This window comes from Diuraphis noxia, unplaced genomic scaffold (assembly GCF_037042655.1).
Source record: "Diuraphis noxia isolate RWA-SAM2 unplaced genomic scaffold, SU_Dnox_SAM2 contig0004, whole genome shotgun sequence".
NCBI lineage: Eukaryota > Metazoa > Arthropoda > Insecta > Hemiptera > Aphididae > Diuraphis > Diuraphis noxia.
This window is the reverse complement of record NW_028301714.1, coordinates 46,737,905-46,758,978: the sequence shown is the minus strand read 5'-3', so window position 1 is coordinate 46,758,978 and position 21,074 is coordinate 46,737,905. Positions and strand designations below refer to the sequence as shown.

Genomic DNA, 21,074 nt, shown 5'->3' with positions numbered 1-21,074 from the left:
GAAATAGATTCTTACTGTACCCACTCAACTATATTCTTTGACTATAAATGTCTCAGTTTTTTTTTTAAAATATATATAATGGTCATAATTAAACATAAACGCACTTTGTAAATTATTTGGACGAAATTCGTTAGACTTACAAAGTCTGAACGAATCGTCTTTTGACTCGCGTCTTCGTCAGATCTTCTGCAGTACTGCGGCTAATATTGCTCGTAGCCAAGGTATATAATGTTACGTCTCTGTAGTTGGCGGACGACATTTATTTATTAAATCCTTCGTCCGCGATGCAGCTGTGTACGCGACCGAAACGGATTTTTGATCGCATTCCCACATTGACGATTACGTCGCCGCCGCTGTAACAAAATAATATACTGCTGACCATTATCACGATGACGAGTCCCCGTCGACGATGTAAACCATTATCGTTTTAATCGTCATATAATGCGCACGGAGACTTCGGTGCGGTGACCGTCCCTGCCTGCACCCACCGTCACCACCGCCGAAGTCGCAGCGATTATATTTTCACGATGATCCGCATCGCCACCGGCCTCGTGTTAATTCGTTAATTTTCCGATTCATCGCCCACCCGCTTCCGAAGTACCTACGCATATTATATTATATATACATAAATATAATATACGTGCGCAGATTCGTTCCTTAATCGCCATTCGCGGTGCCGGACGATTGAGTTCAGCAAACGACGTCGGGATACGATTTAAAATAATATAACAATTTATTATGGTGACGGTATAGGTCTAATATACGAGAAAATCACCGACGACGCATTTCAACGACAATTATAACATGATTATTATTATACACGTATACATACCGGCCTGGTGGAGTGAATCACGCATGCTGCAGTTATTTTCGGAGAAATAATATTGTCATTTGTCGTCATCGTCGCTAAGTATTCCATCGGCGACTTGGTGCAAGTCAAGTCATTATATAATAATACTATTGTATTGGAATCACACGTCATCTCAATATTTCACGATATTCACTGTGGGCGATGGACCTATTAATATCATATACAAGATACTTAAAAATATTGTGTTAGTTATTGTTATTAATTGTTAGATATACCGACCACCAATAAAATATCATATAATATATCCACAGATTTTTTTCTTTTTCGTACTTATATTTGAACGAAATATAATATGGATACTATATAAGATTTGATTTTTTATGGAAACATTATGCCACATAATGCTCTGAAACATAATCATAAAAATATGCGTTGAATAATTAAGGGTATTTATGAAGTGATTCTCCAATCATAATCATCTCCATTTTTTTCTTTTAAAAATTAGTTAGATCAAATTCTGATTTTTGAAATTATAAACATTTTTAAGAATCATATTTTCAAGTTATAAGATTTTTACACCATTTAGGGACATAGGATTCTTTGTAAATGTTTATTTTTTTTGAAGATGTTGATGTATCTAAATTAAAATTTGAATTTTGAATAATAATTCTGAGTTATTAAAATGTTATTTACTTAAAAGTCTATTAATAGATTAGTTTGACAAAACTTTAAAACAGATGTAACATTTAATATGATGCATGGTTATTATATTTATTATTTATACTTAGACATTTTAATAATTATAAAAATACATCGAAAAATTAATATCAGGACGTCACGCCTCCATGAAGTGTCGTATAAAAGGAAAAATAGATAAATATTTATGTTTAGGTGTTGAAAACTCATGAGAAATCATGAATTCAATTTTCAAGTTTTTTGACATGGCAAAATGTTTTTCATCGACATTAATTTAAAAAAAATGTCATGTCAAAAATATATTTGTGTACAGTCAAAATCGTTTGGATATTATTATTTACTGTATATAATGCTAATATATAAACAATATTTTATAAAAGTTTCAAATGCATAGTGTTTTGGAAAAATACTTGTTTTTCTTAATATTTTCCCACATTCAATAATTGGATTAAGTATTGGGGTTTTTAAATTTTACTGCCAAAAGTACCAATACTTAATTCACTTTCCGATCAAAAAAGATTTTAAAGTTGAAAATTGAAACATTTTTTGTAGTATAAAATGTGTTATTAACTTCGGAAAAAAAACTGTAAACTCAATACATCAATCACCATCTTTGGCACCACTCAGTGGAGAATCTAAAATGGGAATGAGCATGCTTGGAGAATCAACCTGTGTTTTAAAACAAAAACGTTGTTGACAAATAAGAAAAATATGTCACAGCAAAACACTCGAACCAATGTTAAGTCGTTACGATGCTTTGGGCCTATGATTAATATTTAAATGGGTCAATACAAATTTAAATTATTTCATTTTTGACAGATATTTAAGAATAACTCGGTTAAATGTGGAGAACTATCGTTTATCCTCAACCAACCTTCAACAATTGAGGAAGCACTTGGAGAACATAACACCCACCTGATCCATAGCTTCTTCAAATCCATTGGCATCGACAAACAAATCTTAATATTAAGCTAAATCTACGCATATCAAATATAATGTAAATATATAATACTGTATCACTTAATCTGTAACTATGTAACATACAATCATAACTATGGAATCCATTAATATTGTATCTACAACCACAGGGTAATGACCTAGCTGTTGAAGCCTTACTCAATAAAAAAAAAAACTATTGTTAATAACATCCTGAAATACAAAATACCGTATTTAAAATATATTTCCATAAAATTTGAATTATTTATATTCTTTGAAATTTTTAACTATAATACTCAGCTATGTCTTACATCATTTAACATTCCAATACGGATAGGTAGGTATAGGTACAGTTGTTTAAAGTGTCGGACCCGAAATGTGTAATCGACGATTGAAAATTAGTTTATAAGTAGGTATATAGAGTTGTGCAGATCTACTCTCAATAATATTCTATTATTGTACAATATTCTATGTAGAACATGTGGTGTATGAAGAAATTTCCAAAGTATGATTCTAAAATAATAATTGAAAATCCCTCTAGCGTTTCGTAAAGTTTTCACAATATAAAGGGCATCGCTTCATGGATGGTAACTGTTGTACACAACTTCTCCGACATTTCAAAAGTTTCGTAATATTTTCGATACTCGAATTACTCACGGAGAGTGCATATATGTATCATAATAATTCATAGGTACACATTTTCTATATGGTAGATATTACATTATAATTTACATCAATATAAATGGCTATATATTATGAAGCTGAATGAAGTAATTCACAAGAAATAGTATACTATATATAATAAATACTCCTGAAAGGTTTTAATTATTGTTATTGATAGATTATTATAATGTGAAATGTGTACCTACCGTATAGAATTTCACTTTGGTGACATTATTTTGAACATACAATGATGATTGATATAATATATGACTCAATTGATTAGATGTAACTATAAACGTTATTAATTCAGTTTATATCAAAAAGTCTTAATTTGTCTGTAATAATATTGCATGGAATTTAATTTAAGTTTATGTAGTTTAGTCATTTAGTTTAGACATTATTGTTATAAGATATTAACTACTATTTACTAATACATCAAAAAGAGGGTTTCCTATTTCTTACATTTAAATAAAAATGTGTAGTCATTAAAATAATGATATTTTCTTCGATAATTATCAGAATGAAATCAAATTGTATATATAATATGTCAAACTTTATTTTTGTGTTAGTTCAAAATTAGAAGTAAACAGAATTTTAAAAGGGTAAAAACCGCATATTGTTAAGTGAAAAAGGGGCATAAATTGTTCAACAATAAAATCTGTTTGGGATAAAAAAAAAAGAGAACACTGGAAAGGGGTGAGTAACGGGCTACTAATTTATAACTACCGACCGTTTGGGTATCACCTGTTGTTATTATTGTTGTTTTTACCAATCTGTTTCCTACGGTAGTTTAAAAAATATTTGTTAAATGTTTATCTGGATCTCGGAGAAATCCGCCATAATTAACAGCGATTAAAGTTTTAATCTATAATGGAATTTTAAATTACAAATAAAGGCAAATATTTTTTTTTATATCTGCATAAATAGTCATTACAATATGAGAGTTTTTTAAAAGTTTTTTTTTGCATATATTATATATGTATTCAATCTGAAACACCTGAATGAGATAATTATATTATTTTTAAGTCATAATTAATTTTGGTTATCCAAATAACGTTTTACGTACTACAAATAGACTTATGTCAAAATTATAATGCGACATTAAGTTAGTTTGAAAACCATCTTATGTTGAATATCGAGAGAACTTCATCTAATAAAAAAATGTTTTTAAAATATTTGATTATAATTAAATGATTGTAGCGATAATTTATTATATAAAACCGTTAATTTTAAATTTATTGAAAAATGCACAAGCAATTTCTTTGTCTTTTATAAACATTATTTATGAATATAATATGTATATATATTTGAATATTATTATTTTTTTTTTCACTCGTTAAAGATCAACTATTTAGGTTTAATGAAAGTAATACATTTTTACAATATTACATGTTATTGTATAATTCGATTTTTTTAAGGTATAAAATTATATTTTTGCTTCGTACAGGTTGTCAGGGATAATATTATGATTAAATTGACAACCCTTACTTTGAATATTTTATAAAATAAACATAATATATGTTTCAAATAAGGTACAGATGGGTAATTCCGATGTGTTTTATTTTGCTCTAGACACGTACATTAACCAGAATTCTATATATAATTTCACTTCACTAATCGTTTTACAATAAATGAAAAAACATATTTTACATTTTAAAATATGTGTTCAAAACAATTGAATATACCCAGTTAATAGACGGAATTAAATATATAATTGCGATATTATTAATTCTGTTAATGATCAAAAGAAACCACGGTAACATGACTAAGTGGTAAACTAGGTACTAATAAATAAATAAATAACTACCACAATGATTTTTACTAATTGGTGGTAAGTTTCTACATACAGGATTAGTACGTTGGCTCCACTCCAAACCTAACATAATAATTGTCAAATGTTTGTTATCAATTAATAAACGTTTAGTTATATTTTTAAATACTACTCATGTTATTGATATTACAGTTTTTATTATCCCGAATACGTATTTAGTATTTAAAATTAAAATTAAATGATAATTTTCCCGAGGTACGATTTTATCACGTTTTTATAAATTTCCATTCAATAAAATCAAAAACAGAAGTACTTAATACTGGCGTTCACGATAATTACGTGGTAAGTGGTAAGTATGTACGTATATGGTGGCCACAGATTTTTTACCGTTCTAGTAAAGTTTAGTACCTATTTTTGAAACAGAGACATTGCTCGATCAAGGTGGAAATTTATTACAAGTGTTAAAATGTTCCAAAATAATGCTATAATAAAAAAAATATAAACAATTATTCATTTAGAGTTCTTTTTTTTTTGGCGAAAAAAATTCCTGCTTATAGTCAAACCTATAATATAATTTTAATTAAAATCAATTCAAAACTAAAACTAAACATTTTATTAAAAAAGCAAGCGGTCATAAAATAAACATCGTGTTAAGTTCCTACATTAACGAATGTAACGAAAAGCATTCTATACTCAGTTAAATCACACGTAAAATACAATCCACTCTTGGGTGTAGTCGTGTATTTGTATAATAATAATTTTATACAGTGACGCAACAGTGGTGGAGGTCACGCTCAAGATGAGCAATGGTGACAAAAGATAAGCCATATGAATATAATAGTATATCGTGGAAACCAAATAAGCCACCGTGGGTATACAGTGGAGCTACTAAAAAAGCTCGCTTTCTATATATGCGTGTATAAACAATGTAAAAGTCTATCGTAAGAAGGAAAAGGTAAAAATAGAGACGAGAGGGGTGCGGGATATCCTTGCTTTTGAATTCAGAGATTTGTTTTTAAAGAACAGGTTAGTCTTGTACTCTTGTTGGACTTTAGCTATACGGCATTGAAGTCGTCGTCATTGGCGAGTCTTTTTGTCGTTTTCTCTAGTAGCGAGAGGTGTGTCGAGTGTGGAGTTCTGAGTGTTCAAGTGTGGCTAAATAGAACATGCAGCAACGGGGTTGTGGTAATGGGAGAATAAGGGGGGAAGGGTAGCGAAACGGTGGTTGATTAATCCCCGGGTCGAGCCAGAGACAAAAGTCTCCGGTGCTCGTCAATAATTATTTCGACAACAAACCTCCTCAACGACTACGATGACGACGTGAAAACTGATGTATGTGTGTGTGTTGTCGTCGAGCACGTGCAGTGTGAGCCTAAGTGTGTGTGTGTGTGTGTGAGTATACGAAGAAAGTTGCATACAAAACGCGCGCGCTACCGAGTCATAAATTACAAGTTGGAAGTTTCTCGCCTCCCCCTCCCGTCGTTGTGACCCGAGAATGGCATTACTCAAAAGAGTGCGCTTGAAGGCAACGAAATTACACTACCCCCCCAACCTCATCCCCCTAGTTAGTTTTGAGCGTGTGCGGTGGTAGGTACCATCCATTCGTATTCGTGATAAATCGACCTAAGGGGGTGGGACGGTAAGTCAATTACCAGTGAGCGTTCCACCTTGGAATTTCTCCGTAGAACTTTCACCACTGCCGTACACACGACTGTACCGTGTATATGTGCATATATATAGGCACACCAACATTGCCGTTACCGGGCAGTGCACACGCACACACACATATATACACACACACACATATATATATATATATATATATATATATATATATATATATATAAATATATAATATACCTAGTTACGAAGAGTATATGTATATATATATATAACTATATATAAGTAACACGAAGAAGAAAGGTCGATGTGTAGATTGTAAAATGGTAGGGAGGAAAAGGTGTGATTGAGAGAGAAAGAGAGACCATTGCACGCGCTAAATTGTTTTCTTTGAATGTGCGTACCAATAGCTATATATGATGTACGTACAACGGCTATACATAGTATACCAACACAAAAACGGAACGACAAAGGTCCTTACAGCTGAAGTGTATAGAGCGATTAGAGTATATTATTTAAGTATATAGTACTAGTTGTGTACTGATTCAGTGGAAGAGGCGGAAACCAGGAGCACTTGTAACAATCATTCATGTGGCACCTTAATGGATATAATATAATATAATATACATATATTATGTATTATGTAGTGTGTATACAGTGTGTTTGAGTGTGAATTATGCACATAAAAGCAACCGGCAGTCATTTTAATTCACTGCAACCGACAAAATTGAATTTTCGCACATCGAGTACCTATAAGTGGTAATATATTATTATTTTATAATAACGCACCTCGGCCGTAGGTACCTACGCTATACTTACAATATGACCCGGGCGAGTGATACACACTGAAATATAGATCAGTATTAAATTGTGATTAACATGTTTTGCACATGAGTCTCGCCCTGTATTAACTTTTTGATAAAAAAATTAATGATGATTTCGTATAGCTTATGAAAACTATGAATTATGATTCATGTAAGAAGGTATTTTTATTCATTAACTGTAGAAGTTCGATCTCTAGTTTTAATTTATAATTAATTGGGAATATTTTCAATTAAGGTTGCACAATAATATTGGGACGATAGTAAGATTCAGAGTTTTTTTTTTATAACCAAACAAGACACTGAAATAATTTATCTCCCGATCGCTTTAAAATGTACCTACGATAAATTGATGATTTGTTATTTTTATAGTAAATATTTAATTTGAAATTAAATCTAATGTGTTATAAGGTTATTGAGTTATCGTCTTAATCTTTTATAAGTTAATAAGGCTGTACCTTGAATGAGTTAGTGGCTGAAGTGGATGGGGTGTAGAATTAAAATCTAGTAAACAGTGATTTATGATTAGATTTATACAAAATTATTGTAGACATTTTGTTGCGACTGCTGACTAATAAAATCATCGAAAATAATAAAATATGACTTTATGGAAATTAAGTTCAAGACATATAAGTAATTTGGGTAGTGACAATCTATAATACTGGTAAATATATTTATTATTTTTATCATTGATGGATTTAAAAAAAAAATTGAGTTTTCTCAAAAACGTCTTTACATAATCGGTTCATGCGTTATATCTAAAAATTCCAAAAAAAATTTAAACTTTCGTCGTAGTTTAATGTGTGTACTCACATTTCATGTACGTATGTTTTAATACTATTTTTCAATACATTTCTCCACATACCTGAAATCTTTATAATAATGTCGAACAGATTTGACTGTTCCCGCACAATTTCTGTTAATATGTCAAACAGTCACCCCATGGATGTTTTAATGCTTAATTTAAAATATCTACACTAGGTACAGCCTGATGCCGTATGAGTTTCTCTAATACGTGTTTATAAGCTTATAAGTTTTTTAAATATATCAACTTATCGCTGAAGCACCACTATATGCTTAACCAATTAAATGTTAAACCTTAACTAAGAATAGTGACGATAATTCAAATTCAAAAATGAAATTATTGTTCCGGTTGGCTGCCAACTACATACCAGCAAGTAAGACCAGTCGTAATTTTCTGAGATAACAATTTTATTGTGCAGTATACTTCTAAAACTGTTGAAAATATTAATTTTAACATTAATAATTTTATACCAACTAATTATTTTATTTTTTTATTATTTTTTTTTTTTGTCGGGTGGGGGGGAGTAGATTTAACCTCAAAACCTTTCTCAGATACAGCCTAGATGCCAGGCATAAACATGTACATACCTGCTCAAATAATATTATTTAGCATTTAAGTATTTAATTAAGTCAAAAGAGTTTATCATAAAGGTGTCATAATAAACTAGATACAAAATTATCGTCATTAAAATCAGTCACAATCAACGGAGGTAGTTTCAAATTTATTGAAAAGATGATTATTATTATTAATAGTCACGGCTTACAATATATCGAGGGTATAAGCAATATATTGTAAAGCAAAACCTTAAAACCTCAGTGGGTTAAGCTTCGATCAAAAACCCGCTACACCCACTACAGCCATTACACTCACTTGAACGAGCCAGAGTGCCGCCCGACATGAACGGAGTTCCTGCCTGTTAATTAGAGTAGTGTTTCGCATGTATATTTTGAGGTTGGCGAATAAACGATTCAGATTTAATATTGAACGGCTGTCAGCTTTGGCATCTATATACATTTAAATACAACTTTTCAGATTCATAGCAACGTTTTAACTACCTCTGTACAATAATTATAACAATAAAGCCCGCCGCCCGCGTTTGTTACCACTCAAACATATCTCAATATCGTCCACATAATGATGATAATATACTAATTAAGTGTAACGTTAGAAATGGAAATCAATCTCCTTTTGTTTACGGGTAATATTGTACAGCGTAAATAGATAATACGTCGGATGCAGTTAATGAAGAAGATGAACATATTCACGAATCAAACCGTGAGTGATTCACTGCCGGCTAGATTTATTTATAAAGTTAATTAGGTCAGTCTTATTTTGTTGCATCTCATGACTTTGCAGCCCATTTCAAACCACCAATGCGTAATAAAATTCTAGTCTGGTAGCAAAAATTTAAATTAAAAATAATTTGGAGGAAGTCTAAAAGACAACAAATATGTTAAGGAAATTAGAATTAAAAAGTACACTTTGAATAATATTATTAATAACGGTCACCATTTAACAAGTTTAACAAGTTTCCGTTGTTTATTCAAAAGTTCTCGTAAATATTACACGCTTTAACCACAAATGTTATTTAACCCCTTTATAGTTGTTGGCTTTAAGGAAAACCGCATGACAGATAAATCGGATATCCACCACATTTTCGGCACTTAAATCGTTTATAAGCCATATAAATTAATTGTATAGGCACAGTTTGCCACTCGAATATTTGAAAATCATACCAAATTGAGTAGAAGAGAATATTATATTTTATTCAGACTTTTGCGAATAATAAAAAAAATCATACAAGGTTCTTACAATAGTACCTACTAATGGAATACATTTTCGTGAAAGAATCGGTACTTAATAAAATAAAATAAAATCGAATTTAAAAATATCATTCAGTTAAACATCAAAATGCAACGTTCGATCAACTTTTGGTTTTAGTAAACCTTCTTAAGAAATAATGAAGTTATTACTTATAATAATTATAAGATATGGCGGGCATGGCAGAAACCTACGGATGCCCACTAGAAGTTCTGCCAAAACACACACACACACACACACACACACACACACACACACACACACACACACACACACACACACACACACACACACACACACACACACACACACACACACACACACACACACACACATACACGTGTACTTACCAAAAACCTATCCAAATTTAAAAACCCTATAGTTCCCACCCTACACCCAATGGTCTATGTTGCTGCGGGTCAACTAATGGGTGATTTAATGTCAGCTATTCTATCATTGTAAATATTTATTGGTTAAATTGTAACGTGCAATGGAATTTGACGTTTCGGACTTTGCTACAACATAAAAAAAGAAATTAAATATCCTATAAATCGTTGTGGGTTTATTAAACCAATAAAATTTCAGTTTTCTCAGAATGAGCGACGTAAATAATAATATTGAATTTAATTATTTCGCGTGTATTTTCCCAGTATTTAAAGGCGTCATTCCAAATAGATTTAAGTGTTTGCTTCCACCGAAATCATTACTTAATGGCATAATGTTGCGGAAGGACGAGGTAAATGTGTCGGTAGTTGCAGTGACAGGGTGGTTGGTCGGGAAACGTATAATAGGGATTTACCTGCTGGGGAAACTAAAGGGAGTTCGCCGGCCTAATTTCCAGCGTAATTTATTCATTTCGGTGATAAGAAATAAAAATTAAATTCCCGCCAATGAACCTGATAATTCAATTTCCAGATACGAACATTGTTACATATTGCTGAATAATTACGTAACGTCATCGTAATCGTGTCGACGCGCGACGCCTCCGGCACTCACTACAACGAGGCCATTGGTAGCGATGAGGAGATGGGTCGTGTATGACGACAGCGGCGGCGGCGGAATCCTTAATAATTATTATTTATCCGGTTTTCTCGTGCACAAAGTTTTCCTCGCAAACTTTCCACCCTTTCTATTCCCTTAGCCTCGGCGTAGTCGTTGTTGCCGTCGTCACCGTCGTTGTTGTATTCTTTACCCACACCGCCGTTGTCGTCTTTCTCTCGCACGCATATATATAGTGAATGTATGTATATATATATATATATATATACATTGTACACGTAGTCCCATTCTAAAATATAATATATTCCACGAATAATAACTTAGGAATTTTGTGTGCCAGAGTACCCTCAACCAACCTCGGACGACTTTAAGTGTTCACCATGGCCCACACACCACGCGTAGACAACGCATATATATATATATATATATATATACTTATTATAATATTATATATTTCTCTCGTTCTCACTCGTTCTCTTATTCTCTCTGTTTCAGTCTGTCTAGTTGGAAACCCGACGAGTTCGCGGTAAAATTAATTAGTTTTAAACTCAGGGGCCCGTGCCCAGAAAGTCTTAAATTATGGATCCCTTCGCCGCTAGTCCTACCACCGCCCACAGTATTTTCCATCGTCGCCGACAACAGTGCAGTCGGTTCCCTCTCTCACACTGCCGACTCGTCTTAATTTTCGCCAACATCGGGCGCTAAATTTGATTTATTACGTAATAATGTATCAAAAGGCGCTCTCTCGGATGGAGTCCCGTAAATCAACGGCATAATACAATTTTACAATGGGTGAGAGTGGTAGATGTGATAAGGAAAGGGAAACTCCACGCCGTAAAGGAAGCCGGAAGAAAACCAAAAGGACAAAACATTTTTCAAATGTCCAAATGTTTGTGTTTGTATTTCTCTCAAAGTCGTTTGAAAAACACACGAACACATCTAACTATAATGATAAAATTCTGTGTTTCATAGTACCATAATATATAATCATACATAAAACAATGTATTGTAATTTAAAAAAGTATATAACATCATATTAATTTATTACAGTTGTATTTAATCTTCAAATGGTCATGTAAGCAATTAAAAATATAAATAATTTATTACTAACCAGTTGAAACCACCTTCTTTAATTTTTTTTTCCTATTGAAAAATGCAGAACCTTAATGATATTACTTTTATTTTTAGCTTTAACACTATCTAGATCCAACCAATAGGTTTATTAGTTAATATGAAACGCTAATAATTAAATAATAATTAAAATATTTAATAACTCTGAATAAAATCATATATCATTTTAAGTACACTAGTTTTTCTCATAAAACGTCAACACTCCTCTGTAGGTATATAGAATAGACGTTAAACTTATTAGAATACAGACTTATCGGATACCGTTTATAAAGTCACTCTAGTGTGTTGACTTTTCCTCAGGTGTTATGTTTTTAGGATGGGATAAGGCTATATTACTTATATTTGTGAAACCGTTTTATACGTGAATAAACTGCTTACATAAAATAAGTCCAAAAGTAAATAGTCTGTTCTGGTTGCTCTTTACTTTATCAACCTTATTGTTAAAATAAATTATTATTTAATATTATTTAATTGTGTGTACTGGGATTTATGGGAGTATAATATTGTTAAAGACTTATAGCATATAATAAAATAGTTGTAATTTTTTGCATTCCAATTTCTTTGCCTCTCCGAACATTAAAAATATCTCAAATGTTCTCTTTTATTATATTTTTTATGTAAAATACAAGGAAATAGTAATTTGTAAATATATATCGAGCACTTTGCCTATGCAAAAAATTCTTCTCAAACAAATTTTTTATTCGTAAACTCTTAAGTAGTAGAATAGATGATACATTTTCACATTTTACATTGATAGTCTATGATACATAATTATGTCTTGATGATTTTCATTAAAACACGTGAATACCAATATTTTATATTGATTTTGTTTGTATATTACAATGAATGTGATAAATGTGGCACCTAGTATCTACATAAAAGTATATCAAGTAATATTAATACGTAATAAAGTAACGTAAATATAATAACAGTAACATTTATAAATTAAAATACAAGGTTAATCCAATAGATTTATCTGATGCTTTTGTCATATAGCTTCTTACGTTATCAATTTTTACGTTATGTATTGCTTCTTTTTTTGGAGATATGTTAAAGTCCCATAAACGAATATTATGATGTACATTCCAAAATTTCTATCAATCATAGATAGTGATGTATGTAAAAAATTTCTATTGAGATTTTCCATTTCAGAAATTTTTAACTTTTTGAAATCTCCAAGAAATAAATTATACCTAAGTATTACTTGTTTTCAATTACATTCGTTTCCTGTCATAAAATAGCAATACTGTGAAAGCTATATAGTATCGCAAAAGTATTAAATATTATTCTTATTTACTTCACTTTATTTATTAATAATGTTGAAAAACAAAATATTTAAATTGATACAATTTGTACAGTATATTTTTAATTTTATGAAATGTACTCTATAATCCAATAAGTACTTTTAATTTTTACACACTTTAAGAAAAAAATAAATTGAGCATTTAAATTTTTGAAATTTTACATCACTAATCATTGAGGAATTGAAATATCGATGTGTTTGATATACTGGAGAAATAACCTACGTATAAAAATTTTGGAACCCATCATAATCAAATGTGGCCGAGAAAAAAAATATGATTTTACATTAATGAAGACTACAAATCAATAACGGGCTAAGTGCCAAAAAGTTGTATATGAGTTATACAATTTATTTTTATTTTTTAACACACCCGGCATATGTGCTCTCATGAAATTAGTTTGGGCTTTTTATTATGGTCGTGGCACATAGATTGTTGGCGATGGCACATAACTCGGTTTTTCGAGTATAACTCAATATTTAGTTTTTTGGCACTTAGCCCGTTATTAATTTACAATCTTAAATTTTGGATTATATTATGAGATGATTATATTATTTATTATATTACACGGCATTTATTTTGCTTTCTAAACGATAACGCGAGTCGCAAAGAATATCAAATCGCTATATTATAACCAACGACTATATTCTATTATATAATACATATATAATAATAAGTTCCTCGGCGCGCTCTGGATTTTCTCGGTCTCATAAAACTCAGATAATATTATTAATATATATATAATAAATAAGACACATCAAGACTCAATTAAAAGTTTTGTTGTTCTTATAATTTAACGTTTCCGACACACACACACACACGCGCGCGCGCGCGCGCACGTACACACATTCACACTCACTCATATATACACAGAGAATCTTCGTGCTATAAGAAGCAGCCATTTTGTTTGTAGTTAGGCTTTGCATAAATTTTATCGTGCAAAACTCGAGAAAGAGCTCTCCCTCCCACCACTGGTCCCCACTACAGTACTGTGCACGCACCCCGGTTGATATATAGAACGTATTCAGGACGCAGCATCACACTTTATACATATTCGTATAATGCGAAATATATCGCCACGCCTTGAATTTCAATCCGACGACGACGGCGACGTTCGTGTTATACGCGAAAGGCACACGGATGGAATTTTAATATCAACAACAGACATCGAGACAGTGTAAAACGGGAGAAAGAAACTTTGTAGTAGGAACCCGTCGAGTGCTCGCCGCCTTTGTGACCCCCCCCCCCCCCCTCCCCCCATCCCACTCGCCAACAACCCATCACAGCGCCGACTGACGCCACTACGGAACCGACCCTGCACACTTGCCCACAGTTGCATGAACCGTGTACTGCAGACAAGGCGGGTAGTGATGTGGCAGGAAACTCGGTTGTATATAATATAATATAATATTGTACATGTGTGCATATCATATAATATAATATGTATTGTATACGCACATATACAGGTGAATTGTGCAAAATGATTGTTATTAATCCAAGACGTAATATTCGTATTTTTATTCATATTTGCAATATTGATTTGTATTAACTTTTTTTTAGCGCTTAGCTTTGCGGCTTCTACCGATTGATCTCACCATGATGTTTAATGTAAGCTTCAATCTGTCTTGCTTACCTATCATCCACACCTGATTTAAATCTCCCTTTACTCGATCTACCCAATAACAATAACACGGTATTCCGATGTAAAGTCACTTATTTGGCTTACTAACTAATACTTGTATCATCCGGCTTTCCTTTTGTCACGAAACGTTTTTGGATATTTGGTCCATTGAAGATTCTCGTAATGTAATACCTACATATTCGTTCTCCTTTCGTAATTTTCTGATTCCTAATCATATTGTATGCGTGCATCCATATTAATATATACTACTCCTTTAAGAACCTTCCATTCAAGGATTAATCTTCTTCATCACATATCTCTGTAATTTATTACTGCATAAAATAGACTTGAAGAATAAAACGTTAGTTTCTTTAAAGGGAAGCATTCAAGCTTAGAAATGAGTTGTTTATTAAATCAACAAAATTTCGTACTTACTATTTCAAGAAAAATAATATTTTTTTTTTTAATTAGCTTATATAAGTTGTAAAAAACTTAGTATTTATAATATTAAAATCGTATAAAATTATTTTATAATATTATATGTTCTGTTATTCTATGTATATTTTTAATGCGTTTGGTATATATATATATATTTATATATATACTTTTGTGATTATTTAAACTATTTACTTTATAATCTAGACAATTTGTTTATAGCTGTAAACTAAATTATTAATTATTCTTAACAAAATAGTTTATTATATTATACCAAAAAATAATCTATATGTAGAATGAAGATATAAGCATAAAGCTGTTTAACTTTTTGAAAAAAATATAATTTATAAATTCATCGAAATTGTAAAACAAAAATCATATTATATAATACTTTAGAACAATTTTATTCAACATTATAGTAGGTGCCTACCTAATATTCGTACATTAAATCGCAAACTACTCAAGAGTTATGAATTCTTAATAATATTACATTATTCAATATATATTCTATTTTATTAAATGTATAGCATGAAAATACTTTTGTAATATATTAGCATATATTATATACATATATAATAGATTTTTATTGATCCGTGGATAATGTCATATGTATGTATATAGTATGTAGAGGAAACAAATATATTTATAGACAGTAAACACTGACTTTAATATTAGTGCTGTGTTAAATACATATTTATATATATGTATTAGTTTCAAACAATTTAATTTAGATACAATAATAAAGTGTCCCTTGGCGGTTAACTAATTTAAACCTAGGGTAATAGTAACTCCGTCATGCTTCCACTTTGAATAAGTTGATCGTCGGATAACTATAATGACGACGACAGTAAATTTTTCTAACTTTTTTATAGTACTAAAAAATAATAAAATATAATATAATATAGGAAAGTTTGGAATCAATAACTCGGGATCGAATTTTTAGTTTTCTATGCTTGATTTTATAGGAAAACGGAAAAAATTGATTAAACGACTAACGATATTCACAATAAGTTTAGAAACTGAGTAAACCGTTGCAGAAACTTTATTGTTAAGTGATACGCATAAGCAACATACATGCATATTGCAAATTTATGAGAATAACACATTGCGGTTTATTTAATTTAAATTGTAACATTTTTCATATTCCTAAGTCATAATTTATTTACAAAATGAAATATAAGTTCTTGGTATATTGATTTTATACTGAACGCAAATTATTGTTATTGTGTACGTTTGCTAGACGGAGAAAACATATTATAAGTGTGACGTTCTCTCAAGGAAAACCGTTTTCTCGGGTAGTACGAGACCATTGAGTCTAAGAGATGTGGGCCGCATATAGTGGAATTTTATTGTGTGCCGAGTTCAAATAACCGCACCTCACATATACCCTCTTCCCACTCGAAGCTATACAGTATACACAATACATACATAGACATGTGTGTAGCGTATATGTGTTTGCACGCATATATTTTCATATAAACCGTGTATGGCGAGTAGTTTTAGCGGTTTTCTCTCCTGCAAATCTCTACTTTCTCTCTTTCCGCCGCCATCGTATTCTTAAGGCCCGGTAAACGCGATAAAGTTTTAACGGCCCTTTTGGTTTTACGATACACTACGAGTTCAGTGGCGGCGCAGGAGCAGATGATGAGGTGTACGGTGATAGGGGTGGGTGCCTTCTCGTCGCCGTCGAAAGATTTTGTTATTGCCACCGCTCGTACCGTCCGTTCGTGTGTATCAGTGCGTGGTGGTGGCGGTTCGTGTTTAAATACCATTAAAATCCGCCACCGGGGCCGCCTTATCTCGACGCCTTAACAGCAAACAAAGTTTTGCAAAACGAGAGATGAGACTGTTTGTCGTCGCCGTTCCGTGAGAAATGGTAGGAGGGTGGTGGAGGTGGTGAGAAAATGCTGATAGGTCGTCGCCCGTGGTGTGTGGGTGGAAGCAACGAGACGGTGTCAGTGCAAGTAGGAGTAGGTGCTCAGTAAGAGGAAAAGCACTACGAAAAAGTATCAAAACCCCCGCCCGCCACGCCACTACTATAGGTATACTGCTTTTATGCTGGACTCTTCGACCCTTTCACCAACTGTTGGTATTAAAATATAGGCATGACTCAGTTATATGTGATTATTTATATATATAGAATAGATACGCACAATTACAATGCTTCAAGACTAGACGAGACGACTTAAGTGCTATGTGCATTGAGCACGCTCATCGCCTCTCATTATGATACGTTATGTATGGTATATAATAATAAACCCATTTGTCGTCTTATTTCCGTCAGAGACTAGAGCCAGGAATTGGGTATTCAAATAATATATTATATAAAATATTTGTGAATATGTATATATACCATATAATAAACAGCAGTAAGTTGACAAATTTAAACGAGAAACACGTCCATATTATATATTACGAGCTGAACCCATGCACTTCGTAGCCCGTTTAAAATCCTGCTTCTTATATATGTCTTTCCCATAGGTCTGATATGTCTCTGTACCAAATTTCATCCCATTCCGTCCAGCAGCCTTATAGGATGTATAAAGAACAGACAGACAGATAGATAGACAGAAATTTATATTTATGTTATATATTATTACCAATTGATTGATTGATTGATTTAATCATGATTTATTAGAACAAAATGGAAGGTAAACAACGATAGATTTTTAAAATATATTTTATATAATAAAGATAGTTTTTCATTCGTATTTTATTACTATGACTGCTGAGTACACCTGCTAAACCTCTTTGAAAAAAATATTGTATGACAAACAAAATCGGGAAAAACATATTTTACATTTTACACGTAATTTCCAAAATTTGATTTTAATTCCACTGTATTCTCTGTAGACTTGCAATAAACTTTTACATCTAATAGATTTCCAAATAAAACAAACACATTAATATTTAAATGTATTAAATCTAAATATTTAAAAGTAAATCGTGAAACTAATAGGCACCTAACACAATGTCTATACTCTATACACAATAGGAACATCATAAAAGAAACATACAAGTATAAATTTTTTGTAAAACAATTCAATTGTACCAAAAAATGATGATACATTTAATTAATATAAATTATCACCGTAATTTAATAAAATATCAGTAGATACCTACCTAGACGTATAATATGAATATACGACACAAATAATTGGTTGTTTGTTATTTATTTGCATTTCTAATTGGTATATGGGTTTTCATCGTGTCGGTAAACATTTGAATGCATTTTCAAATCTGAAATAAAAACACAATTGTTCAAATTGTCAAGTTAATTTTTTTTTTTTTTTAACTTATGAATATGTATTTATTTTAGGTATGCACATGACCAGATATAGAGTGTACATTTTTTAATTATATGAATCACCTAAAAATAATACAGATAATTATAATTACTATGAATTAAAATGAATTACAATTCTATGTTTTTTTTTTTTTTATTATAAAGTGTTTCTGACATACATGGTCATCAGATAAGATAAGATAATAGAAAATTCTATGTATAATTATTAACACCTATGTAGATCTTAAAATTGTATTTCTGTATTTCACTCATAAAATAAGAGTTGAGTAGCAACAGTATCCATAATAACTATACCTATACGATAATAGATCGATACTGTAATTAAATAATCAACCTTTTGATAATTAAATTAGTTATTTAAGACATCAAGAGATTTTTTTAAAGTCATTGTTCATGAATGTAAAAAATTCACTATCTCTAACCCATTATTGCCCGTTAATAATGAAGACGCAGAGTAACAAAAAAAAAAAAGTAATACAACAAGGAAAATGAGTTTATTCCAATGTTAACACGAATTATGTACGACAATATTGAATGCTTTTAACAAGTGGCCTCTATAAAGTTGTTGGAGCGTATGCAGTTGCCGTGGTTCTAGTATAAGTCAAGAGATTTTCAGGAATGAAAGAGGATTTGAATGATGTAGCTAAGTCTTTGGGATTTTCCGTTATTGTTCTAGAACGATTTTCTGTAAGAATGATTGCTCTTACAGCTATCATTGCTCCTGCAATGCGTAAATACATTTTGAGATTTATCAACTATACTTCGGATTAATTCAAAATGTTATAATCTTTGGAGGTACAGTAGCAAAAGCCCCTCTTTCAATACCCCCAACTGATAAAGTTATTATATTTGAAATATTCTGTTATTAAGATACGATATAATAGGTATTTCATGAAAATTAATTTTAAAATGCGTTTTTAATATAAAATAAACTATAATTTATTTGCAGTTTTATAAGTATTTTCAAGCACTATAACGTTTTAAAAATTAAATTTTTTTTTTATAATTAAGGGCTATTGTTCTTAACAATTAAGGACGACTGTAATAGAAAAAAAAAATAAATCACATATTAATTTTACAATTTCTTATACTAATCAAGAAAAAATAAAATAGATAACTGTTACTTAACAAATCCTTTTAATTAGTTTAGAAGATTAAGTTGATTTTCCTCATGTATTAATGATATTTATTTTTTCCTGATTCTTATTGATTTGTTAGCGACAAAAACGTATACGTTTATAATTTTTATACTTTACATCATATATTATATATATTATATATAATAATTGTATATATTTATTTTCCAGTTACTTATGGAAACTTTGTCAAAATAATATTACGAAAATCAAACATTGTAGGGTAATTTATTATGTATCTTTTTTGTTATTTGAAAACTATATGTCATTTATTTTTACTATAAAATTAACAGGCTTTGTGTACGTATACAATATTTTTTTTTTTTGTGAATAAATAATAAAACCAGTATAACAGATAGTCACACCATCGTACTGATTTTCTTATCATGATAGAATTTTTTCGAAGATATTATAAGTTATATTTTACACTCCAATATTGGATTGTAAAATATAGGTAATAACAATAATTATATACCATAAAAAAAATGTTAGATTATAAGTTATTTTGAAACGAAAATAAAATTATAACGCTAAATATGACTATACTTAACTTTGTTATTTTTAATAATATGCTATCAAGTCTTACCATAGGTACCCAGGAAATACGAAATATTTTACAGAATTATATATTCAACAACAATTTTCCTACGTATTACATATTTTATGGTATTATAATTTTGATATTAATTCAGGAGATAATTTTAAAATACATAAGCTATGTTCATGTTCATATATAAATATAAAAGTCTGCTGAAAAATACTTTGGAAAAAATAATTGCACGTATTAGCGTATTTACACATAGGTAGGTACATTCTCCAAAAGTATGAAAAACCTATCCAAATTAATAGTTTCAACTTTAAGCCTTCTTTGGATATTATAAATAATATTTAAAAAATAAACATATTTTAAATATATAAATACGTCTGTAGGTAATTTTTTTATTTAATATGATGTCATAATATATTTATTTATTAACAATATATAACATTTCTCGAAAATGTTCAAGGCTGAAATCAGTAGTATTCGTATCAATTTAAAATATTTCTGACATATTTTCAATTGGTATTTAAATTATTTATACATATATATTTTCTTATTTAATACCAATGTAACAATAAAGTATCTTTGAAAATAGATGTCAGATTTTGATTAGAATATTTTATAGTTTATGGTAACTTTGTTTTTCAGAACTGAAGTCG

At 30.5% G+C, this 21,074-nt stretch overlaps 1 long non-coding RNA gene across 2 annotated transcripts in view; it reads right to left on the bottom strand.

Moving 5' to 3' along the window:
- Positions 1-21,074, bottom strand: part of LOC107167246 (uncharacterized) — a 55,174-nt gene that overhangs the window by 8,096 nt on the left and 26,004 nt on the right. The window contains exons 2-6 of one of the 2 annotated variants that reach the window (XR_016191624.1): positions 18,555-18,671; positions 1,091-1,217; positions 833-1,018; positions 489-601; positions 105-353 (exon numbers count right to left, since the gene is read on the bottom strand). This is a non-coding gene — a long non-coding RNA (uncharacterized LOC107167246). The remainder of the gene's footprint in view (positions 1-104; positions 354-488; positions 602-832; positions 1,019-1,090; positions 1,218-18,554; positions 18,672-21,074) is intronic. The other variant, XR_016191623.1, reaches the window with a different exon arrangement.